At 46.4% G+C, this 26,893-nt stretch overlaps 1 protein-coding gene across 4 annotated transcripts in view; it reads left to right on the top strand.

Moving 5' to 3' along the window:
* The window catches only part of LOC138530300 (guanylate-binding protein 1-like), a 478,878-nt gene that overhangs the window by 306,899 nt on the left and 145,086 nt on the right, over positions 1 to 26,893 (top strand). The window lies entirely within an intron of this gene.

The raw sequence follows: 26,893 nt of genomic DNA, 5'->3' as shown, positions 1-26,893 counted from the left end.
TCCTTCGGCGCTACCGAACACGTGGCCTGGCCTCGCCAGCCATACACAGTAGGGAGAGTGGAGTTTTGTGGTCTTTCTTTTTTCTCTTTAAGAATGCCTTTCACTTTCCCCTCCCTCTCTTTCGAGGTTGTAGTCACACTTGTTACCCTCAGCTATGGAGAGGACGCCATTTAGGTTTTGCCCGCTTTGCAAGGGTAAATATACCTGGAAGGATAAGCACAAACGGTGCAACCGTTGCTTACCCCTCGATCACCAGGAGGACGGCTGTGCGGCCTGTAAATTACTAAAGCCCAAAACTCTAAAAGACCGCAGAGTCAAAAGGTGGGCGGCCTACGCCATGTCTAGGCCTGACTCCTCGGCCCGCTGCCGCCGAGTGTGACGAGGACAGTGACTGCACGGCCCCCGTAAAGGAGGCTGTAGACCTCTCAAAGGAGCGTTCACGCTCCTCGTCGTCCGTCCCCGGCCCCGACCCCGACAAGCCCGGCTCACGCCCAGCTTATGGGGATGAACACCCCGGCGACAAGGACGCACATGGAAAAACACCAAAGCACATACTCCACGGCACGCATTCGTCGAAGACGAAGGCAGCCATAGCGCCAACGGGGACGCCGGGCCCACCGGCGTCTTCCACCGACCGTAAAGGTCGTCAGCCCTCCCCGCCACCGCTTCCGTGACAGGCGACTGGGCATTCTAAAAATAAGGGCGCTAACACCAAAACCTCCGGCGACGCGCATTGCAAGAGCGCTCACGTTGCCAACAAGGACTCGATGACCAAGGACTCGACGGGCAAGGACTCGACGAGCAAAGGCTCGACGTTACATAGCGCGACGGCGACCGATCCCTCGGAAGAGAGAATGATCGCCGAAAGCCTCGCGCGCATAGCATCTAAGGACGGCCAGAGACGTACGACGAGTGAGACGCCGAAAACCGCGCACAAGGCCAAAGATACGCCGAAAGCGCCGGAAAACAGATCAGGCCAGTTCCTGACGCCGACAGAAGGCCCTAGCCAGCAAGAAGGCTACTCAGAAGGCGAAGGCTCACTTTCTTCGATGTTATGGGACAGAACCAAACAATTACAGGAGGAAGAAACTCCTTTTTCTTTCCCAGACCGTCCTGGCCGACCTCAGTGGACCTTTGAAAGGTTCCAAACCTGTATGGACAAACTAGACAGGTTCATGTCCATCCCAGAAGACAGGGCACCCAAGAGACCAAGGGAGGCACCCCTGGAGAGTCCAAGGGCTAAATACCAGAAGTTTTATAACCCCATACAGGAGGACATATACTCTTACAATCCCACTGAGGAAGACACCTTCTTCCAGGAGGAAGATGAGTTCACCTATGTTGAAGACCAACAAGAAGAGGAAGGTTTCCACGAGGAAACTAACCTATGTGAGGAGGGATTCCAGGAAGACACAGGCGAGGGCGAACCAAATCCCTGGCAGTCACCGGCTAGGTCGACTGACACAGGCAGTAGCAGTATAGTCATCAGGTCTACTGAAACTACACCAGTCAGGAACCCTTTGCCTGTCGATGATCAACCCACCTTCAATGCACTGCTGAAGAAGGCAGCAGCACATTTCGAAATCGAAACTGGGGAGGTCGCCTCAGACACCGATTTTGTGGAGAGGATTATCAAAGAAAACCCCCCCACTAGCCAAATTATACCCATCCTCGCCTCAGTTAAGAGACGTATTACACCTTCTCTTTCCACTCCTGCATTGGTGAGAGGGGTCAATCCGAGGATTGAGAAACTGTTCTCTCCCTCTCAATCAGACCCATTATATATTAAGGGTCACTCAATCCCGGACTTCCTGGTCGTGACCAACACCAGGAAAAGGGCAGGAGTCCCACTATCTACCAGCGAGGCACCCCCAGATAAAGAGGGGAAGAAGCTGTATGCCCCAGCCAAGAGAATCACCACCTCTGCAGCATTCTCTACCAGAATCGCCAATAATAATACCCTATTGGCAAGCTACGCCGATGCTCAATGGGCTAAGCTCAAACAGGACATCGAAGAAGTTCCCGAACCCCTAAGGACTTGTTTACTGGCTACAGTTAACGAGGGCTCTCTGGTCAATCAAAGCATCATCAAGAATACCCTCGATGCAGCTGAGACGGCTGGCCGCACTTTGGTACAAGGAATTTTACTGAAGCGTCACGTCTGGCTTCGCAATTCCGGATTTAAGGCGGAAACACAAGCGTCCCTTATTTATAAACCCATAGAGGAGTCCAACCTCTTTGGGAGAGCAGTGGATGACGCGCTGGAGAACGCGAAGAAAGAATTTGATACAATAAAGACCTTAGACCAAATTTCAAAACCCCCTAACAGACGGGGATTTGGTAATAAGCGCTTTTTTTGTGGACAACGCCAGCAACAAAACCAACAACAACAGTATTCTGCCAGCAACTACCAGGGTAATAGCGGCCAGTACAATCAGAGGGGTCAACGCCGTGGCAAGGGAAGAGGCCGGGGTTCCACCCCCAGAGGCTCCCAAGCCAACAACACCACCAAGTGACGTGAAGATTTGCGTCCCCTCCCATGCAACGCCGGTCGGGGGCCGGTTAACATCCTTTCTTCCAGCATGGGAGGGAATAACATCTGACCGCTGGGTACTTTCCACCATACCCCGCGGCTACTGTATAGAGTTCAACAGTTCCCCAACATACAGACCCCCGAGGGGACGCCGCATGACGCCAGAACACCTCGCCATCCTTCTCCAAGAAGTGGACCAACTGCTGGAAAAACGAGTCATAGAGGTCGTGCCTCTATCTCAGGTAATGGAAGGTATTTATTCAGTGTACTTCCTTGTACCCAAAAAGGATCTAACCATGCGCCCTGTATTAGATCTGCGCCCAGCGAACAAGTTTGTCAAACCCCAAAATATTCGTATGGTGACCTTACAGGAAGTGATCCCACTGCTATCACAGGGAGATTACATGACAACACTGGACATGAAAGTTGCATACTTTCATATTTTAATGTTGCCAGCGCACAGAAAATACCTCAGGTTCATGATAGAGGGCAAACACTACCAGTTCAGAGTGCTACCCTTCGGTATAGCATCTGCACCAAGGGTATTCACGAAAGTACTGGTAGTGGCAGCGGCCCACCTGCGCAGGTTATCCATCCCAGTATACTCTTACCTCGACGACTGGCTCATAACAGGGGATTCTTACGAGACATGCTTCTCAAACACCCAAAAGACTGTAGACCTTTTGTTCCAACTGGGCTTCTCCATCAACGAGAAGAAGTCCAGCTTAAACCCCAGCCAAGTCAAACAATTCCTAGGGGCTCTAATTCAAACAAAGGACGGCCTCATCTTCCCCTCCAACCAGAGGGTCCAAAACATGCTGTTTCAGATCCCCCAATATGTGGCAGGTCGAGAGGTGACGGTGCGCAAAGCGATGCGCTTGCTAGGAATGATGGCGTTGTGTATTTATTTGGTACCTCACGCGCACCTGCGCATGCGCCCAATGCAAGAGTGGCTCAACAGCCAGTGGTGTCAGGCCAGCGGACAATGGGACGATCTAGTGGTGGTCTCGCAGGCCTTGGTTCTCTCGCTACGGTGGTGGACAAAGGAAAACCTGATAATAGGAAAGCCCTTTGCCACACCCGCGGTGGAGGCCACTCTAACCACGGACGCATCCCTCACAGGATGGGGGGCTCACCTATCCCATCAGACTGCTCACGGAGTGTGGACTCCGAGCGTAGCATCCAAGCACATAAACCTACTGGAGCTACTGGCGGTGTTCAAAGCACTAAAAGCCTTCCAGGAACACCTACAAGGGAAGACAGTGATGGTCCTTACAGACAGCACCACAGCCATGTACTACATCAACAAGCAGGGGGGCACCCACTGTCCAGGACTGTCCAAGCTGTCCCAGAATATATGGAAGTGGGCTCTCAAACACAACATGTTCCTACTGTCACAACACGTACCAGGGGAACTCAATCTGCTAGCAGACGAACTCAGCAGAGACTTCCCCCTGCCCGAAGAGTACGAATGGCGATTGCACGAAGACATCGTCTTAGACGTCTTCACGCAATGGGGATTCCCGGAAATAGACCTGTTCGCAACTCACAATGCCAAAGTTACGCCTCCAGGTACCCCCAGAACCAGTCCAAGGGGAACGGTCTGTCGATTCAATGGTCAGGGAAATTTGTTTACGCCTTTCCCCCGAGTCCCCTTCTCAACAAAGTTGTGCACAAGATGCACCAGGAAGAAGTTACCATGATACTAGTGGCCCCAACGTGGGCCCGGAAGCCATGGTTCGCTCACTTGATGGAGATGTCCCTATCTCCCCAAGTGAAACTTCCCTGCCCGTACAACATGCTGTCACAGGACAAGGGCAGGACACTGCATCCATGCCCTCAGACCATGAATTTAGCAGCCTGGCTCCTGAGATCATAGAATTTGGACGACATCCTCAGGGAAGCCAGAAAACCTAATATTGCTATTCTAGCAAGTGGAGAAGATTTGTCATCTGGTGTAGAGGTAAGAGCATCAACCCGGTTGACTGCTCTCCCACACACATTGTTCTGTACTTGACCCAATTACTGGATTCAGGTCTAGTGTTCAATTCCATTAAAGTCCACCTGGTGGCACTTTCTGCATACACCACTTCCCAACTTAGTGTTGTGGTGGAAGATACCAGTTATCAAGGCCTTCATGGAGGGGGTAAAGAGAATACACCCTCCGATAGCTAACCCAGCTCCCGGATGGGACTTAAATGTGGTACTTTCCAGACTCATGGGCTCGCCATTTGAACCCATGCACAAGGCAACTCTTAAAGACCTCACTCTTAAGACTGCTTTCCTAATAGCTATCACCTCCATTAGGAGAGTAAGTGAACTACAGGCTCTTTCTGTTCTAGACCCCTTCGTAACAGTTCACAAGGATAAGGTGGTTCTACGCACACACCCAAGGTTTGCACCGAAATTCATCTCGAAATTCCATGTAAACCAGTCAATAGAACTACCAACGTTCTTTCAAAACCCTTCCAACTTGGGAGAAAAAAGTCTGCATACACTGGATGTACGCAGAGCTGTCATGTTCTACATGGAAAGAACCAGGCCACTGAGAAAGACTAATCAGTTCTTTGTCTCGTTGGCAGCAGGAAGAGAAGGAGATGCAGTCTCAAAGTCCACTATATCTAGATGGATTGTTCAATGCATCACTCTCTGTTACACTCTTGCTAAGAGAGAACTACCCTTCAAGCCAAGAACACATTCTACTCGAGGCACTGGGGCTTCCATAGCGTTCATTGCAAATGTTCCCCTTGAGTCCATCTGCAAAGCGGCTACCTGGAGTTTTGTGCACACCTTTACAAAACACTACTGTCTAGCTGCACACTCTAGATCTGACTCCCAGGTGGGACAGGCAGTATTAAGACATCTTTTCTCTACTGTTCCTTCTCATAACCCACCGCCAACTCAAGGTACTGCTCACTAGTCTATGACCAGCATGTGATTCTAAGCAGATTAACAAACATCAGAAGACAATGCATTACTTACCGTAAAAGCATTTCTGATGGTTGTATCTGCTTAGATTCACATGCGCCCACCCTTCCTCCCCGCTCGGATGGAAGGAACATAGACACCTTTCTACATCTCTCTCTCTTTTCTGTACTCACTCACGTATAGAAGGCTCCCTCAGGGCAGAAAAAATACAAACATAGGGACCTCGACGCTTGAGGGATTGTGGGTACAACACACGTCACTATAGGGATAGTGTTACAGACACGCCTTGTCGACGTCCCCTTTTCGACTACGAAAAACAAAATGCAATACTCCGCAGTGACCACTGGATGTCGGACCTATGCACAGCATGTTAATCTAAGCAGATACAACCATCAGCAATGCTTTTACGGTAAGTAATGCATTGTCATATTCAAGGAAAATCTTTAGTTGCAGGGACATAACGGTGAGAACCTAACACAACAAAAAGCCACCTTAGCTTTGCGTCCCCTGTTGTGCAGCCTATGACCAAAATATTTTCACAGATGACATACCTGATGGCTTCACTGGTGACATCACTGTTTACATGATATATAACACTGCTGATTACATCTGTGATGGCATCAGACATAATATCATTTATGACTTAGCTAATAAAAGCTTTGATTAAATAAATAACATTTTGTTTTTAAAAACTCTACCAGACAAGTAGCCATGGCCAGTGGGCCCGCCCATTGACCGTACCCACTCTATATTTTAAAACACTTGCAACCCATCACTCAAAGACGTTTCATCAGTCACAGACTGATTTTAACCTGTTTTGACAGTGGTATTGTTAGGTATGAAAGATTGCACGCTTTGAGAGCTCACAATTCTTTTAGGCAATGCGCAGTGAGATTACAGTATTTGCCAAGGATCACACACTTTGGCTAAGCAGCGTGCTACAAGCCCCTTGTTTTATGGCAACGGTTGTGATACATTGCACAACCCCATCTAACCCCATGTAAGCAGCACAGAAAAGGGAAAAAAAAGATCGGCTGCAAGAATAACATATGCCCAGGTACTTTTTCCTCTATATGGAAAAACAAAATCTGGCACCCATGAATAAGCAAGTGAACATATATCTTAAAGTGAAATATACAAATGTAGTTCAATTGACCCTCCCCATAGAAGAAAGCACGCAAGACAGAATAGCATTGGACTTTAAAAAAAAGTAATCAACACCAGAAAAATAACCTGAAAGAGGAAATGCTCCAATAAATATGCTGGCAAAGTATAAAAGGTGCTCACCTTTTAAACACAGTAATCTGTAGTGAAATATTCCCAGGAAAACAAAATCCCAATACGAAACAAGTGCTTGTGATTTTATGGGTAAGTGTCATGATCTCTGCTTCCAAAAGGTCAGGGTTTTCCCAACTCCCTTGGAAGCAGATCCATAACCCAGGTTCCAAGTGCCAACCAGTCCCAATTGGGACCTTTTGGACCCAGTCCTGGCGCCAGTGGCACCAGGCTCATAAATATGCCCAGTCCCAGCGCTGGAAGCGCCGGGCTCATAATGCTTGGGTGAACTTACCTTCAGCAGACCATGCTGCTTACTTGCCTGCCAGTTGAGCCTCTGATCCTCTTCTGTTTGGAACTACTTTTCCTGTTGGGTGGGGCTGGAGCCACTCCCTAGATTCAGAACACTGGAACTCTTCTGGAAGGCAGGAACTCTTTTCTTACTTAGGCGTGGCTGTGGAAGGAGACACCTAAGCACTACAGGGGGCTATTTAAACCACACCCGGTGGATGAATCTTGCTTTGCGTTATTCTGCAACCTCTGCAGCAGAACGCTCATCGTGTCTTCTGCATCCGGTCCTGGGCCTAAGGAAAAAGGCTTACCATCCTGAATCCAGTCTTCAGCAACACCTATAAAGACAAGAAAGAACAGGTTAGCATTCCGGCATCTGAAAGGCAAAGGCTTACCATCCTGAATCCAGTGTTCAGCAACACCTAACAAGAAAGAACAGGTTAGCATTCCGGCATCTGAAAGGCAAAGGCTTACCATCCTGAATCCAGTCTTCAGCAACACCTATAAAGACAAGAAAGAACGGGTTAGCATTCCGGCATCTGAAAGGCAAAATCTTACCAACTCTTCGCACGCTCCGGAGGCCTTCGGCGCTGCATCCCGCATCTGAAAGACAAAACAAGGTGCGTTTAAAGACATTGGGGAACTTTAATACTCACGTGCCATTACTCCTTTCCACATCTAATCCAGTGGGTATTCCGGCACCCTGCAGCCGCTCCGAACTCGTACCTGCAAAATAAAAAGACAGTTAGAGCGCATCGTGAAGCAGGCAACAAGCGCTTACTTACGTGCTTCCAGGCGCTTCTATTCATCACACAGGCTCCATCTTCAACTCACTTCAGCCTGTCATCCGCCATCGCCGGAACCCTGCAAAACAAGAGACATCATTACTAAAGACTTTAAAGACATTTGAATGACTCGAAACTTACCGTTCGTGCAGTAAACGGCGGACAGCAGTCCTCTGAAGTCAAGAGGCCTGCGCTACCTATCCAGTGAAGAAACTGGTTACAGCACCCTGCCCCGAGGCAGATGGAGAGCTCGGCATTCACTTACCTAAGGTGAGAGCGTTAACCTTTGGGGGTCTACAGGAGAGGAGAAGAGGAAAGAGATAGGGACACCCCAATAACCCCAGTTCATTAACCCCATATTTTCTATCTGCAGACATCTTACTCTACACGTCAGGCATACAGTGCACAGAGGTCCAGCCCAAAGAGCCAACCGGGTGCTACACATCACCTTTGAAGATACGGTAGTCGCCCAGTCAAGACCGGCGCCTCTGCGAGAATCAGGTGTGCGTTACAGAACGCAAAGCCTACCGCAAAACTCTCGCCCAGGCGCTATGGAAATCTCGGATTCTGACCCCCTAGCCCGGTTACTTGGGGAATTAAGGGCAGAAGTGCATGCAGCTCGTCAGGAAACGAATGCTCTAAGAAGGGAACTAATTATTTCCAAGGAGAGAACAGACAATCTTGCTAGACAAGTGCTACAGTCACAAGCCGGACAGACCCAGTTACCCGCATCAGGGGCAAATCTTCCTTCAACATCCTCTATGAATCCAGTGCAGATCAACCTACCTGGGAATGTACCTCTGGCTCCGCCCGAACGATTTTCTGGTGACCCAAAGAGGTTTGCAGTATTTATCAATCAGTGCCGGTTGCACTTCTTATGCCGGCCAGCAGCCTTTCCAACTGATCAAGCAAAAGTAGCTTTTGTACTTTCGTACCTTAGTGGCAATGCGGCAGACTGGTCGATCCCTCTAGTTAATCAAGATGATCCGGTTCTCCATGATTTTCAAGCCTTTCAGCTTAGTATGGAAAAACTGTTCGCAAGACATTCACAGGGGCAGGCCTTGGACAATGAGCTTCTTTCGTTGCGACAGGGTAATCAAGACCTTTTGGCTTATATTGCATCTTTCAATAGACTAATAGTGGAAACTCAATGGCCTGAGGACAAAAGGATTACGCTGTTTTATAGAGGTCTACGTGGAGAGCTCAAAGACGTTTTAGCCCAAGTAGTGAATCCCCCACAAGACTGTTCGGATTATATAGACTTGGTTGTTCAAATAGATCACAGGCTGCAGAACAGGAAGGCCGATCGTTCCAAGTTTGATGCTCGAGTATTTTCCAAACCGCCAACTCCTTCCAAAGGAGTAGACTCCGGGGAACCCATGCAAATAGGGGGTCTGAAAGGTCCTCTAACACAAAGGGAGCGGGAAAGGAGGAAACAGTTGCAATTATGCCTATATTGCGGAAACTCAGGGCACTTTCTTCGAGACTGTCCGGTGAAACCTGCCAAGAAGGCAGTAGGAGCTGCAGTTACCAAAGTTACAAACTCTGAGCAGGGAAACGACCTCGCCCGACAAGAATAGAGGTCCTCTTGCCGAGCGTGAAAACCAGTTCCGTGACCTCGCATTTCGTGATACCTATGGTCCTCATTAGCCCTGATAATCCGGATCGATTACATGCAATTGAAGCTTACGTCGACAGCGGTGCCATCGGCAATTATGTGGATCATGAAATGGTTTTGAGGATGAATCTAACTCTTTGTCCCAAGGCTGTAAAGGACGTCATTACTACGGTGGATGGTACGGAGATAGCCCCCGGGCCAGTAACGCATACCACTCAAGAGGTGACGCTAGTAAGTCAAGATGGACACCATGAGAAGATCGTGTTCGATGTGATCAAGGCCCCTCAGTTTCAGATTATTCTAGGAATACCTTGGTTAGAGAAACACAATCCTCTGATCGATTGGCGAGCAAGAACGGTCCAGTTTCCAGAATGTGTCTCTACTTGTCACCCTCCACCTGGTGTTGCACTGGCCGCAATTTCTTCAGAGACTCCCCAGTTACCTCCCGAATACCTAGAATACCAAGATGTTTTCCGGAAGGATCAGGCTAACTCTCTACCTCCTCATAGGTCTTATGACTGCCAGATAGACCTGATACCTGGATCTACTCCTCCTTGTAGTAGAATTTATGCCCTCACCGAGCCTGAGAACCTTCACCTTCGACAATACCTGGATCAATACCTGGCAAATGGGTTTATTCGTCCTTCCAAGTCCCCTGCTTCTTCAGCTTTGTTCTTCGTTCCAAAAAAGGAAGGAGACCTTAGAACTTGTATCGATTATCGCTCCCTGAACCAGATCACCGTTAAGAATAGATATCCGTTACCTTTGATCCCTGAACTCCTGGACCAAGTCAGAAAAGCATGCATATATACAAAGCTGGATCTTAGAGGAGCTTACCACTTGGTACGAGTAAAAGAGGGCGATGAATGGAAGACGGCCTTCCGCACCAAGTATGGGCTATTTGAATATCAGGTCATGCCCTTCGGACTTTGCAATGCCCCGGCCGCCTTTCAATATTTTATGAACGATGTCCTCAGAGAGCTCATAGATGTATGTGTTGTTGTTTACATCGACGACATCCTCGTTTATTCTTCATCGGAATCTGAACATCGGAAACACGTGAAAATGGTCCTCGAAAGATTGCGTCAACACAAACTTTTCGCTAAGTTGGAAAAATGTGTTTTCAACGTGACTGAAGTTGAATTCTTGGGATTCATATTATCACCTGGCGGAGTGCGTATGGATTCAAAGAAGGTCGATGCAGTTCTCAAATGGCCATCACCATCCTCCGTAAAAGGTGTGCAAAGCATGTTAGGCTTCGCTAACTTTTACCGCAGGTTTATCCCCGAATTCTCTCGAATAGTCCAGCCCATCACTGCCTTGTTAAAGAAAAACAAACGTTTTGAATGGTCTACCGAGGCGGAACAAGCTTTCCAGGATTTGAAGACTAAATTTATCTCTGCACCAATCTTAAAACACCCTTGCCCCGAACTCCCCTACATCGTGGAAACTGATGCTTCAAGCCTTGCCATGGGGGCAGTTCTATCACAAAAGGACCCGGTAACCAATCAGTTGCATCCCGTGGCATTTTGGTCCCGCAAATTCTCGCCTCCTGAAATCAATTACACGATTACTGACAAGGAACTTCTGGCTATCAAGTCTGCCTTTAAGGCTTGGCGGCATTATCTGCTGGGGGCCCGACACACCGTTACTGTGATTACGGATCACCGAAACCTGCAATATTTGAAGACCGCAAAAGCCCAATCCTCTAGACAACTCCGTTGGGCATTATTCTTTGCCGAGTTTGACTTCATAATTACCTATCGACCTGGTACAAAGAACGGTAAAGCCGATGCCCTTTCTCGGATGAGAGTGGAAGAACACTTGGTCAACCCTAAACCTGTACCAATCATTCCCGGACAAAGAATTCTGGGTGTAATCGCCACAGAATCCATAGAGGAAGTTAAGGATAAAGCCAGGCAACTTGTAACTCCAGCAGACATACAGAATTGGCATCTGCAGGGAAAGGACTTTGCAGTAAAGGACAACTTATTGTATTTCCAAGAACGATTATACCTACCCAGCACAGATTTACAGAAAAATGTAATCTCTTGTTACCACGACTCTTTAATGGAAGGTCATCCCGGTATAGCCAAGACCTCAGAAAAGATCAAGCGCTACTTCTGGTGGCCGTCTTGGAAAAAAGATATCAGAGACTTTATAATGTCCTGTGGAGTATGCGCCCAAAACAAGAGTCAAAAGGAAAGACCAGCAGGCCTCTTACGCCCTATTGACATCCCACCTCGCCCTTGGCATACGCTTTCTATGGACTTCATCACCGATCTACCTCCATGCTCCGGATACAATACGATTCTAGTAATCGTGGACTTATTCTCCAAGATGGCGCATTTCATTCCGCTCAAAGGCTTGCCAACAGCAGCAACTCTGGCCCGAGAATTTCTCGAAAACATCGTCCGACTGCACGGTTTTCCTTCGGTTCTAATTTCGGATCGAGGTAGTCAATTTATTTCTCATTTTTGGCGAAGTTGCTGTCGGTCGGCTCAAATTGATGTGAGACTATCGACCAGTCACCACCCTCAGACCGACGGACAAACCGAGAGGACCAATCAAACTCTGGAACAGTATTTACGCTGCATGCTGCAACAAACTGAAAAAACTTGGAAAGATATCCTTTGGATAGCCGAGTATGCCTACAATAACTCTGTCCATTCGGGAACTGGGAAAACCCCGTTTTTTCTTTTGTACGGCAGTCACCCTCGAACCTCGGAGTTGGATCCCCTCCAAGATCTTGAAACACCAGCAGTAGACTACCTGCATTCTACAATCACCCAAGCCTTTAAGGAAGCTGTTTTTCACCTTCAAAGGGCTAAAGAACAATACAAGAAAGGAGCAGATCAACATCGGAAGGAAGCCCCTCACTATCAAGTAGGGGATCAAGTCTGGTTATCCACCAAATATCTATCTCTAAAAGGGCCACGCACATTCAACCCAAGATACCTTGGTCCCTATTCCATCACTACCATAGTAAACCCAGTAGCGGTCAAGTTGGACTTGCCCCCGCACATGAAGATACATCCGGTCTTCCATGTCTCTCTATTAAAACCCGTGCAACCTCAAACCAGACTAACCAAATCTCCAAAACCTATCCTAGTGGATGGAGAACTCGAGTTTGAAGTCAAAAGCATTCTGGACTCCAAGATCTCCAAATCTAAACTATTCTACCTAATTGACTGGAAAGGCTACGGCCCCCAAGAGAGATCCTGGGAACCTGCTGAATATGTCCACGCTCCTCGCCTAATCAAAAGATTTCACCGAACATTTCCTGACAAGCCAAAACCCCCGGAGAAGCCCGGTTTGGGAGGGGCCTTGAGGGGGGGTACTGTCATGATCTCTGCTTCCAAAAGGTCAGGGTTTTCCCAACTCCCTTGGAAGCAGATCCATAACCCAGGTTCCAAGTGCCAACCAGTCCCAATTGGGACCTTTTGGACCCAGTCCTGGCGCCAGTGGCACCAGGCTCATAAATATGCCCAGTCCCAGCGCTGGAAGCGCCGGGCTCATAATGCTTGGGTGGACTTACCTTCAGCAGACCATGCTGCTTACTTGCCTGCCAGTTGAGCCTCTGATCCTCTTCTGTTTGGAACTACTTTTCCTGTTGGGTGGGGCTGGAGCCACTCCCTAGATTCAGAACACTGGAACTCTTCTGGAAGGCAGGAACTCTTTTCTTACTTAGGCGTGGCTGTGGAAGGAGACACCTAAGCACTACAGGAGGCTATTTAAACCACACCCGGTGGATGAATCTTGCTTTGCGTTATTCTGCAACCTCTGCAGCAGAACGCTCATCGTGTCTTCTGCATCCGGTCCTGGGCCTAAGGAAAAAGGCTTACCATCCTGAATCCAGTCTTCAGCAACACCTATAAAGACAAGAAAGAACAGGTTAGCATTCCGGCATCTGAAAGGCAAAGGCTTACCATCCTGAATCCAGTCTTCAGCAACACCTATAAAGACAAGAAAGAACAGGTTAGCATTCCGGCATCTGAAAGGCAAAGGCTTACCATCCTGAATCCAGTCTTCAGCAACACCTATAAAGACAAGAAAGAACAGGTTAGCATTCCGGCATCTGAAAGGCAAAATCTTACCAACTCTTTGCACGCTCCGGAGGCCTTCGGCGCTGCATCCCGCATCTGAAAGACAAAACAAGGTGCGTTTAAAGACATTGGGGAACTTTAATACTCACGTGCCATTACTCCTTTCCACATCTAATCCAGTGGGTATTCCGGCACCCTGCAGCCGCTCCGAACTCGTACCTGCAAAATAAAAAGACAGTTAGAGCGCATCGTGAAGCAGGCAACAAGCGCTTACTTACGTGCTTCCAGGTGCTTCTGTTCATCACACAGGCTCCATCTTCAACTCACTTCAGCCTGTCATCCGCCATCGCCGGAACCCTGCAAAACAAGAGACATCATTACTAAAGACTTTAAAGACATTTGAATGACTCGAAACTTACCGTTCGTGCAGTAAACGACGGACAGCAGTCCTCTGAAGTCAAGAGGCCTGCGCTACCTATCCAGTGAAGAAACTGGTTACAGCACCCGGCCCCGAGGCAGATGGAGAGCTCGGCATTCACTTACCTAAGGTGAGAGCGTTAACCTTTGGGGGTCTACAGGAGAGGAGAAGAGGAAAGAGATAGGGACACCCCAATAACCCCAGTTCATTAACCCCATATTTTCTATCTGCAGACATCTTACTCTACACGTCAGGCATACAGTGCACAGAGGTCCAGCCCAAAGAGCCAACCGGGTGCTACACATCACCTTTGAAGATACGGTAGTCGCCCAGTCAAGACCGGCGCCTCTGCGAGAATCAGGTGAGCGTTACAGTAAGCGTCTGCACTGGGAACTAGAACTCAAATACTTAAGCCAACTTGACAACCTCAAAAAAACCCAAGGGGTTGCGTCCGTCCTCTGAAAAAATGTTACATTGTCCACCCACGTGTCCCTTACTTGTGCCCTGAAAAGAAGCCACAATTGCATAATTACATGCACTATTCATAGATTAAATACCCAAAACATAATGCAAAAACTTAAAAGCTAAAAATGTAAAAGCCCCTTGACGGTGTCATTCAAATATTAATAAACCATCCAGGGAAATAAGCTTCCTTACATACACAAACTCAAGTTAAACCGATAGTTTTTAATTTGAAACCATACCCGGTATAAGGCTATCTGAGAAGAAATGGAATCAGTGTTAAGGCACTAATCCCAAAACTCTTTTGTTCTAATTGCCTCATAGTTATGCACTAGGCCACCCAAATTACACATGTATAGTGGACCAAGTTTTGCACACTCCGTAAAAACATGTCTTGCTGTTTTTATCTTTTGAGGAATTCTGCAAATACGACAGAACCGTGCCTCGGGTACTATATTTAACTGAGGGCCACATACAGCTAATAAGGGCAGTGGATTGGTACGGAGCAGAAGTATCAAGCGTCTGACTGCCGGGTCAGGACATAGGGACAGGTAGGGCTGGATTTTTCAATGGGGGAAAAACACACCGGCCACCGCCTCATAACTCTTTAATTTGGACAAGTGAGAATAGTTGTTATACCAGTCCCACCTGTTAAATCTCTTTTGAAAAGCTGCATGCAATACAGGATAGGACTTCTCAAGTGTAAAGTTTGGGTGTCAATCTATCATTTCAAAAACGTCGTTATTCAAGGCTAAATAATGACTGCCCATCTGTGCTACTTCTTGGTCACAGTGTTCTCCAAGACTTGCCAATAACTGACATGAAGGGCTTGTTCTGGATTTTATATACAGCATGCCTCCTGCCCTAAGGGCTATTCCCCTGAAGGAAGTCAGACCTAACTCTAGTCGTATAAATTCCACTGGGCAAGATGGAGACATACCCAACAATTTACACCAGAAGATGCCCTCAATCCTATTCAGCCATGTTAAGTCTTGCATGGCTAATGCCTCAAGTCAATATAATATAGCAGGGCAAAAGCACTGCTTATATAAAGAGACTATGCCTGCAAATGAGAAGCCTGCATATTTCTTAGTGAATTTCCAGATCTGAAAAGTATGTTATTTTGCCTTTCTAATCTTTGTCCCAATCATGCAGTTGTAATTAGAAGATATACATAACTCGACTCCCACGTAAGAACAACTTGTGGTATAATTAATTGTGCCTAACGAGGTACCCATCTTGACTTTGTTTACCTTCTTGCCTGATATTAGCATTGAGTGTGTCTTATCTAAATTACTCATCAAACTCTACTCAACTGGACATTTTGATAACTCGTTCAACATAGTCCTCATTCCAGTAAATTTCAGATCGAAAATAACCAGTTTGTCTGCATATAGCATGGTAACAAAAAAACCAATGCCAAGCTTCGGCGGCCAATTCGATTTCTGCAGCAAACTTTGGGGCAAATCCGCTATATAAAATTGAACAACAAGGGAGCCAAAACACATCTGTGTTTGACTCCCCTGTTGATCTGCACCAAGGATGTCACTGTTCCCTTGTTGTCCAGTCGAACACACACCCAGTTATTACTGTGTAATTCAATGAGAATTTGAAGTAACCACCCAGGGCAGCCAAGTTTACTGAATTTTGACCACAAGGTTGCCCTATTCACCTGATCAAAAGCAGATTTGAAATCTGAAATCTGCAAAAGTGACATATAGCAATGGACCACCACTACTATGAGCACCATGCACTAGAGAATCTAATGCTCTGACATTGTGGACAGTGGCTGTTCCTGGTCGGAAACCCATGTGGAATGGGTGTAAAATGTTATCAGCATCCACACATTTTGCAACTTCTTTAATACTAGCAAAGAGCTTACCGGCAACGCCCAACATCGACAGCAGTCTGTAATTATCTCATCGATAGCAGTCTGTAATTATCTGCACTCCTCCGATCACCTTTTTTATGTAGAGGGATCAATATAGACTGAGGATGAGGATGGTGCCTTTTACACAGGCCCAATTCCCTGGGTCGTTCTTAAGAACCGTGTTAGCCAAGCCATTAGGGCCAGGCAATCTTGAGTTCTTCAATTTGATGATTGCAGCTTCAATCACTTCCCAACTAAAGTCCAAAGGCCATGTTGAACATTTTCTACATATGACACTGTTGAGTCATCAAAAAATGTTGACCAAGTGTGAGCTCTCAAGGTTGCACCAGAAATGGGGTTTACCCAGTGGTTGAAGTGTAGAAAAAGAAGTAGTGGAACTATGTTCCCTACTGGACTTCACCTACTCCCCACAAACCACATCGCCACACCCCTCCCACACACAATACAAGCCCCCAAACACATGCACGTGCTGTTTAAGGAAACGTGCAGTGCAGTGCATTGCAGTGAAAGTGCAAGTTTAAACTTCTTCCTACACTTTTATTTTAAAATGAAACCATTCCGGAATGGTTTCTTTTTAAAATAGAAGTATAGGAACGGTAAAACTTGATTTAGAAAAGTAGAGGAGCACTGCTCCCTCACGCTCCCGCTCACTTCGACCACTGGGTTTACCAGTTTTTAAACTCTGTCCCTTGTCCATAGAGAGCATTTTCCAGATGGCATCAGTATTGCAATACAGCTCTTTCACGATTGACAACATTCCAATCCCTGTATCGCAAGCTGTTAAGACCTTGGGAGTCTAACTGGACTCCGACCTCTCTATGAACAGGCAGGTCAATGCTATTGCAGCTACCTCAGCCTACCACTCTAAATTGCTTAACGCAGCTAGACCCTTTCTGTTAGAACAGAACTGTCTCACTATTGTGAGAGGAATAATTGGATCTCGGCTGGATTATTGCAATGCATTCTTTGTAGGGATGTCTGAAAAAAACATCACCAAACTCCAAACTGTCCAGAATAATGCCCTTTGGGCTGCCACCGTATTTCAAAGAGGGAACATATCTCTGAAACCAGGAAGCGGTTCACAGGCTCCGCATTAAAGAGCGGATAGTCTCACAAATGCGTCCATAACTTGGCACTGCTGTACCTTGCTCAAAGAGTCAAGTCTATAACAGCCAGACCCACAAGAATTGCCTGTACCAACAGGATCTTCATTCCTAAGACCCAGAGAATGTGTGCAGGAGGTTCCATTTTCCCAGTCATGGCATCGACCCACTGGAACACACTACCCCTTTACATTAGAAGTATTGAGTCACATTAAGCCTTCAGGAAAGCAATACAAACTATGTTGTTTGTTAAATAAGTATCTCTGGTGCCATTGTCCCATGTAGACTGCACGTTCCATTCTATCTAGATGTAACTTTCATTGTAACTGTATGACAAACCAAAACTGTAACCACCTCTGTATGTGTTCCTTGACGTGGTATCATTGTTAGGTTACACACTCACTGTAACCATGAGCTAAGTAACCCTCTTGTAACTAAGATAATTTCATGCAACAGCACCGCAATGCCCTTGGGCTGCTAGTGCGCTTTACAAATGCAAATAAATAAATAGATATTCTGCTTTTTAAAAACAAATACAAACCGCTCCCACTCTGTCCTGGCAATAGTTGTCTTATAACATTTTAGCCAGGCCTGATGAACCTGTTTTTAACACTTTTTATTTCCCCAGCTACAACTGATGACAAACCTTATAATAGCCCTACATTTTTCATGCTTTGTATTTAGAATATTAATGTCAAAAGCATTAATACACTGCTTTTTAATTACCACATTTAGTTTCCTTTCCTGCATCCCCGTTCTATGTGCAATCTGTTTGAGCCATTCTTCAATCTCATTTGCACTTTTTCCATTTAACTTGTCCCAATCAAACTTGCCCTGTTAAACAAACATACAAACGTTCTCAATTTCAGCCTTAGTGCAACATCGATTTCCTGCACTATTCGAGACCAGATCGCCACACTTAGGAGTATCTAACTTTCTTGCCTTCAGGTTGATGTTTTTTTTTTTATTTGCTTTTAAGTTTTCAACATAACATATATAGCATCATACAGTTGCAATTGGACAAATGCTTGTCAAGCAAAGAGATGAAAGTCTACAAACCTTCCTTCTCATAAACCCTATAACCGTATCTCAAAACAACTTTCCCCTCTTCCCTCCCACCACCCCGCACAGCAATGTTATGCTCAAAATGATTCCCTCATTAGGTCTTTGTTCCCGAACTACCACATATATTCAGATTTGTGTTCCATATATTACTATAGGTTAATGAACAGCAAGCAACGAAGTTCAAGGATACCCTCCAGAGCACTATCTCAATTATTCCAGTTATACCCACCTTTTCCCATCATGCTGCCCCCCCGCCCCCTTCTCATATATGTTGCAACATTTCACTGCTGGGAATCCGCTCCACAATTTGATTTAGGTCCTGGAGACATATTTATCAATGAAGTCCTTCCATAGTGTCTCATATTGTGTGCATCCCGTGCAAAGCCATAGTGATCCTCTCCATCACACAAATGCTAGTGGCAACAGTGTCCCACTCCTTCTTACTCGGGGCCCCAACTGCTTTCCACTTTATTACTATACATGCTTTAGCCGCTAGGAGTAGGGGGACGATTACCCCTGTCACCCTCACATACACCTCCTCGTCCCTCTCCAATGCAACCAGCACCAGAAGAGGCGTTCTCGCACGTTGGATCCCTTCTATATCCTTGATCCAACCGAGAACTTCATCCCAGACACTCTCACCCTGGGACACCCCCACCACATGTGCCAATAACTTGCGCTCTGACCCCATTGACGCCAACAAAGGGGGCTCACTGTTTGAAACATCCTGGACAGCCTACGGGTGTCATATTGCCATCTGTGGAGGAGTTTGGTGGCGTGCAATTTATACTGGGAGGCAATAGATAACCTAGAGGTACCCTTGCACATCTTGGACCATAGGTCCGAATCAATTTCCATATTCATGTCCGTCTCCCATCTCTGTCTAAGTTTGTCTGTGGATCTCTTTCCAGCGTCTATCAGGGTTCCCTACATGATCGAGATCAATCCTTTGGTGTCAGTGAGAGTATCAAGGAGTACCTCAAATGGGGTGAGATCCCTTTGTATTTTTCCCTTACATGGTTCTCTCAGGAGTGTACCTTTAAGTTGAGGAAAGTGGAAAACCAACAGCTCGGGGTGGTTTCTGGCCCCCTGCTTTGCCTGGCAAAGAGGAATTCATACAATGATCGTATTGCCAATTCTAATTCAAGTATGAAGGAACTCTTCTCCATACTGAAGGAACTTGAATCACCCATTGCCATACTAGACACCTGCATTAAGTACCAGACCTGGTGCACAGATATCCAACACGCTCTAGCTAATAAAATAAACACCCTCCAAAGTAAAATTCAACTGAAAAAAGACTTGCTTAACCTTTCTAATCTGCCTAAGCCACCACCTAATGCCACCCACAATCCCCAGTCTACTAAATTCTCCTTCACCAAAACCACTACACTAGAGGTAGAGAAAATCATCCTCACCCTCAAACCATCTAATTGCAAAGAGGACATCTGCCCAGCACAGTTAATAAAAGACGCTGCCAGAGATTTATCACCTTTTATCTCCAAACTTGTCAATGCGTCCTTCTCCACAGGCATCATCCCTGCTAACTTAAAACAATCTTGGGTGCTCCCGCTGCTCAAAAAGCAAACACTAGACCCTCTTATCCCCACTAATTACCGTCCAATTACCACAGTTCCATTTCTTTTGAAGATTCTGGACAAAGTGGCCTATACACTGATTCAAAAACACCTTGAATTGCATAAGTTGCTAGGTGCTAGACAATCTGGCTTCCACCCACTACACGGAACGGAAACAGCCCATATCGATTTAAAGACCCAAATAGACGAACTGAGAGATCAAGGCAAGACAGCTCTCCTCCTCTTACTAGATCTTTCAGCTGCCTTTGACCTTGTGGAGCACAAGGTCCTCTGCAGACATTTGGATTCTGCCGCTCACTTCTCCACCAAAGCCATCAGATGGATAGAATCCTTTCGGAGTGAGAGAACTAAGAGTTTTTTCCCCATCGGCAGCAGCAGACCCTACACCTATCACATGTGGAGTCCCTCAGGGATCCTGCGTCTCCCCTACTCTATACAATATTTTCACCAAACCTCTGTTCGATGATCTGGACAATCTAGGCATCACCTACACTAACTATGCAGATGATACACAGATTCTCCTCCCGCTTTCTGGGGATCATAGCAAGGACAGGGATTTGGTGAACAGAGTGTATTTTATCATTCAGGCATGGATGGCAACTCATGGTCTTTGCATGAATGATGATAAAACAGAGTTGATTATTCCGGGCACACAAGCCAACATCAACAGATGGGTCCCGGACTACTCAGCTTTCAGCATAGATGGAAATGTTATCAAAGTCTCGAGCGAAGTAAAAACACTTGGTTTTTACCTTGATTGTACCATGTCTTTCACCAAACAGGTCAATTCCCTAGCTTCCACCACAGCCTACACCTGTAAATTGATAAGTGCAGGCAAGAACTTCCTATCCAATACTAGTTGTCTGATCCTGGCGAGAGCCTTAATAGACTTCACTATTGTAATGCCCTCTACAGTGGTGCCAACAAAGCCACTACCCAAAGACTTCAAACTTTACAAAATAATGCTCTTAGAGCTGCACTTGGCATAAAGAAAAGGGAGCACATCTTCTCTATTAGGCGGCAACACAAATGTCTCTCTACTGACAACAAAATCCACCTAAAAATGATCTCCTTGACCCATAAGGCTCTTAATAATGCTGCTCCTAGTTACCTGACGGACAAAATAAAAAGAAAAACATCCAATAGACCTATGAACTCGCCAACTCCAACTGCCTGGTAGTACCCAGATTTAGACTTGCCAAAATTGGTGCCAGTAGCTTCCCTGTGAGAGCAGCCAACTTGTGGAACGCTCTGCCACCCAACCTAAGAGTAGACCAACCTTTCTCACAAGGAACTTCATTAAACACATTAATGCTAACATTGCCTAGATACCTGTAAATGACTCCTCCGCATGTTTAGTCCCACTCAATTGTACATAGTTACTATTAGCTACCTTCCATTATGTTTATAACTGCTAATATTGTATGTATACTCCTGCACATTACTTAGTTTCTACTGGTAATCTCTCTAAATATATTGTAAGTATGCAATTGTACATTCATGTAATATTGTAATATTGTAAATGTATTCATGTAACATTGTAAGTTTTGCATAAACTTTCTGCTGCGTCCGGTAACCTTTGGGTCTGGAGCGCATTATAAATAAATAAACAAACAAACAAACCTGCTTGGGGGTCCAATTGAACCATGTTTGGGATTGTATCATATAGATTGCCACTGGCTCCTTTCTGGTTTGACTTTTTGGTAAGGTTGGGCTTTCTGCTTTGTCTGTGTCTGATAGAAAATCCCCGGGGCAATCCTGATACCTGTGGTGGTTTAACCAGCCAACCGAGTAGATGTTTCTCCAGGCCAGCTGACACTTTTACTTGGGCCATCTTGTACCACCAATCAAAATGTGGCAATTCAGTGCCAAGCATTGCTTCCTCGGCTAAACTGGGAAACACTGTCATCTCTGTCTTTCCGTGTTCTTGCCCCAGATCGAATTTCAGTCAGGTCTTCAAGATCCCCAAGTCGCCGCCCGCCCCCGAACCATCCCAGCACCCTGTCCTGTCCGGCCTGACCTTGCCACACTCCCTAGGAGCCCCACCCGCAGCATCCACCTCTGTAAACAATCTTGGATGCACGCTGGACTCTGACTTATCACTCTCCCAACACATCAACACTGTGTCCAGAACGTGCCACTTCCACCTACGCATCCTCGGGTCAATCTTACCTTACCTTGCCTACCCACACTGAGTCTCTGCAATCCTTTCCATCATCCTCTCCCGCTTAGACTATGCCAACTCTCTCTATCTAAACACCCTAGAGCTCTCAGCTCAGGAAACTCCAACAAATCCAAAACTCTGCATCCAGACTCCTCCTTGCATTCTCACCCAGAGAACACATCACCCCAGCCCTTCAAGTACTACAGCGGCTTCCTATCAGCCGACGGGCATCCATTAAGGCCATATGCATCACACACCATGCCGTCCATAATACTGACCCAGAATTCCTCCAGGACAATCTCACATACTACCAACCCACCAGAAACCTTGGCTCTGGTTCTGCAGTCCTCCTTGTGATTCCCCCTTACAACTCCACCAGAATGGGAAGATCTGCCTTCTCTGTCCAAGCCCCCACCATCTGGACCTCCCTTTGATTACAAATCCACTGCAGTGAAGACTACCTCTCCTTCAGAAAGGCCCTCAAAACGTGGTTATTCCCTGTGACAACCTGAAGTGTCTTCCCTCCCTCATCTCTCACTCTTCACGGCACCATACGCCTCTGTCTGTCACAGTTTCGTTTACATCCAGAACATTTCCCTCTGCAAGGTACAGTACAACTCTCAGAACAGTCAGGACAACTCGTAGTCGCTCAGCAACACCAAAAGCAAAGCGATGAGCGAGGCATCGAGGTACATAGTCAAACACCACTAGGGCGACACTGGCCAGAGGCACGGCAAACAACCCACACGCACTCGCAACCATACCCCACTCAATACACAAAGCACAACAGCCAGCAGACTGTAGCTACAACCTATGGCAAAAGTTTGTCTAGCTGGACACATAACGAATCTCCAGCACTAGAATGCAGCTTCGACCTTACGACAAATTTCTGAATCATGGTTTTGATGAAATAAAGCCTTCTGTCCAGAAGTGAGTATGAAGAAATCCATAGTTTATAACATCTGTGTGGTCGCATAGAATTTGTTCTAAAATATTTCATAAGCAATGTCAGGGCGGTATCCGCTCCTAGTTAATAAGGGATACTCATATTAATATTGTGTAGTTGACATAATATTGTGTAGTTGATTAAACTGTTGAAATTAACTCTGATTTGCGTTCAACGTACCTTTTTGGAAGTTATTGATGTTGCCAATGCCCCAGTCGGTGTGTAACCCACAGGAAATGCGAGTTAGAGCATTCATTTAATGCTTGTAAAGGCCAACAAAAGCAAGTAAAACGTGATCTCACCACGCATGGCATTGAACGGACTTGGGCTAGAGATTGTGGTGTAATTAAGTGCAGACCTAGATTCGGGAAGCAACAGAGCACTTTACAGTCATAGGGGTAAGAACAAGAGTATGGAATTAACCCCTGTTGGTTTCCTTTGAAGTTTTATTTCTACCCCGCTTATATCGGTTAAGGAATTCTAAGTCCAGAAAATTGATCTCTGATTGGCTGCTGTGACAGGATAGCTTAATCACATACTCTTTCTTGTTGAGGAAAATGATATGTGTTTGCAGGTCTTCCTCTTCTCCTTGCTATATTACCAGTGTGTCATCTATAGGTCGTATCCATGACACAAAGGGCCTCATTATGAGTTTGGTGGTAATTCTGCCGAAATACAGCCAAACTCGATTACAGTTACCGCCATTTGGTCCCGTGGGGTTACCACGGGATTACAAGTAGTGGTAATTCCCAATCTTCGGAGTCCATACGACTGCACTGGGATTTTTGGAAGATTTACCTGCTGGCTGAATTACTGTGCAGTAAACCCACAGATTTTTTTTTTAACAAGCTAGTGGTGAATCTGCCACTTTTCCTCCAAAAATCAGCAGATTAACCACGCAATAATTCCTCCAGCGGTAGATCCAACAAAAATGATAATTTGGCAGTGTGGGATAAACTGTGGTATTTCCGTAACAGGCAAGAAAAAGTTGGAGCTGCTTTTTTCCTGCCCCGCCAAACTTGTGGTGAGTCCCGAAAGTGTATTCACCAAATGTAGAACCAGCCTCTCTGATTATCCACTGGAGTTTATGTGATGTGGGGCGTCCTGGCCATCCAATGAAGGTTAATGCCCTGTAGAAAACCGGATCCTTGCGGGACACTAGAGAGGCGACCTAGATGTCACCATCACTTGGTGGCCTCACCTGAACCTCCAACAAAGGATCCAGATGGCCTGTTGGGGTTTCTCTGTGGTTTCAATGATACATATTAAAAATTGACATGTAATTTGTTATGTTTTTTGTGTTAGTCGTTAATTTGACCATCAATAGTTAACCTACAAAAGGACCGATTTTTCGCCACTGTTAGTTTGCTATAGATGCCATTATCAGGGGTTCTGGACACTGATTGAATGCAAGGGAGGTGAAGCATGTAACACACACACACGCACGCACGCTCTCCAGGTGTTAATGGGTAATTAATCAGATTAACTGTCAGATCAAAATAGACAAAGCTAGGTGTATTATCTTCGCTGTTGAAGTCTACTGGTCCTGTATTTACTCACGAGTCGTTTCCAAAAACAGTCGCGCAATCAGATGTGCTCCAATAAACCCTGCTATTCTATATAAGCCCCCCTCCTTTAACAGTTCCCCCTTGAAGTCCAAAATTGGAACAAAGCCACTAGCGCCGCTTCCAGCCCCGCCCAAACAGGTCTCAATCTCCACACCCCACCTTACGTTACAAATTGGGGAAAAGTCCCCAAACCTCTGTAGACATCCACACACTCGGCTCACACAACATGAATCTTCGCAATGGATTCGCTACATTGGTTTGTGCAGAGTGCTCGAGGGGTTGTGGGCGGAATTTCCGGTTCAGCCTGCCAACGATTCTATGCTTGAGTTTATCATGGATGCGCATGGTACCCAGGGCATAGGGCCTCATTACGATTTTGACGGTAGCCGTGTCTGTTTTACGGGCACGGCTACCGGCAAACCCGCTACCGGCGCCGCCACCCGGATTGGGCAATAACCGGCCCATTACGAGTTGAATGGGCCGGTAATTGCCCATTTGCGGGTGGCGGTATTGCCGGGCTCCCGATTCTGGGTTGGGGAGCATGGTTGCACCAGCACCGTTGATAACGGTGCCAGTGCAATCACGAGTTCTGCTCGCAGGTGCCCGACCTGGCGGGTTGTCGCGCACCCACGAGCAGAACTCGTAATTTGGCGGTACGGTATGAACGGTGCCGGTGCCTTACCCCGTAACCGCCAACATTATAATGAGGCCCATTGTCTCTACACTGTATAGCCTAGCCCAGGGCCACGCTCGGTGGCGACTCGGGCGGAACATGTATTTAGATATCACTGATGAGATCTGGGCGATATGTACGCGCAAACCGGTGAGGTCTCGAAGTACTACACAGGTATCAGTACACCCCGGCTCAATTGAAACACTTTTCTCAGACAACCGCACGCTGCTGCCCTAGGTGCAAGGGCAGACGATGCTGGTTACTTTCATCTGGTGTGGGGTTGTTGAAAGCCTGATGGGTATTCAAACAATGGGTCTGCTGCTTTTCTGATATGGTTGGCAACAGACTGGAGGCTATTCCCATCCAATGCCGTTTTCGTGTATTTGAAGAGCTAACGGGGCATGTAAACTTGCCAGTCTTTGCTTGTTACTGGCCATACGCTTCATACTGCTGCATAGGCTAACACCCGCCATACGTCGACTGCGCACTGGCAACGTGCAATTGCTTTGGCCAGCGATACTGAAGACCATTGGGCTTCTATGCAGCTGGTTGGGAAGCGACCGATGGACATATGGCAGCCCTTCAAATCCTACTTATTACGCACACAGCAGAACTCCCTCATTGTGAGACTATTATTTGTTCCCTTGCCACATTGACTCTAGCCCTTGTTTGGCTCCACCTGTGTTAACAACTTTCTCGTGCATGCTTATGTCTCCTTAAGTTCTGTGTCTGCTGTCAAACTGCCCCCTTGATTTAATTGGCGGCATCCATGCCAGTTGTATTTGTTTGTATAAAATGTGATATCAAGTGATTTAATAAAGAAAGTCAGAATAAAAATTAGACACCCACACCCTCTTCCCCCCCTTATGCTGTCTCCTGCCCACGTTTCCAAATTCGCTTTTGCCTTCCATATTAAGGCCCTTTGCCCAACTGTCACACTCCCCCAACACACCCGCCTTTCCATCTACTTCATGCCTACACCCCTATCTACAGAGTCCTCGAGGAATAACAGTACATTTGGGAATTCTAATTGTTGGCAATGATTCAAAGAATGGACAGTACGAAATACAAGTGCTTCTAAACAAGCTGAGCATTAAATAAAAAACGTTCCAAATAACCGAAGAGCAAAGGCAAGACACTGCTGCCACCTACAGGCCATCTAAAAATTAAGTCCTTATAGTGTTATAACGATTCCTACAGGTAGAGAAAAATAACTGTTTCAAGTCGACAATTAGGCAGGTTAACATTTCAGTAAATGTAACATAACAGGAAACCATATTGCTGAGGTTGGTGAAAACTAGATACCGAGAATCCAGACTAAACACGTGGCCTCACGGAGCCAGAGACGCATACAGAGAAGGGACAAAAAGGCATTTTTTTTTCAAATAAGTAAATGAAGCCGCCATTAACAGACTTGATGCTGCCTCCAACTTGATTTTGTCGACTCTCTAAGCAATCCTGCTTTCCCACCGTTCCACTTTCTGAGAAGCTCAGTGAACAATTGAACTATGTTTTTTCTTGCGAAAAAA

The sequence above is a fragment of the Ambystoma mexicanum genome, chromosome 1q (genome assembly GCF_040938575.1).
Source record: "Ambystoma mexicanum isolate Mex_15411 chromosome 1q, UKY_AmexF1_1, whole genome shotgun sequence".
Taxonomy (NCBI): domain Eukaryota; kingdom Metazoa; phylum Chordata; class Amphibia; order Caudata; family Ambystomatidae; genus Ambystoma; species Ambystoma mexicanum.
This window is presented reverse-complemented; position numbering and strand designations above follow the sequence as displayed.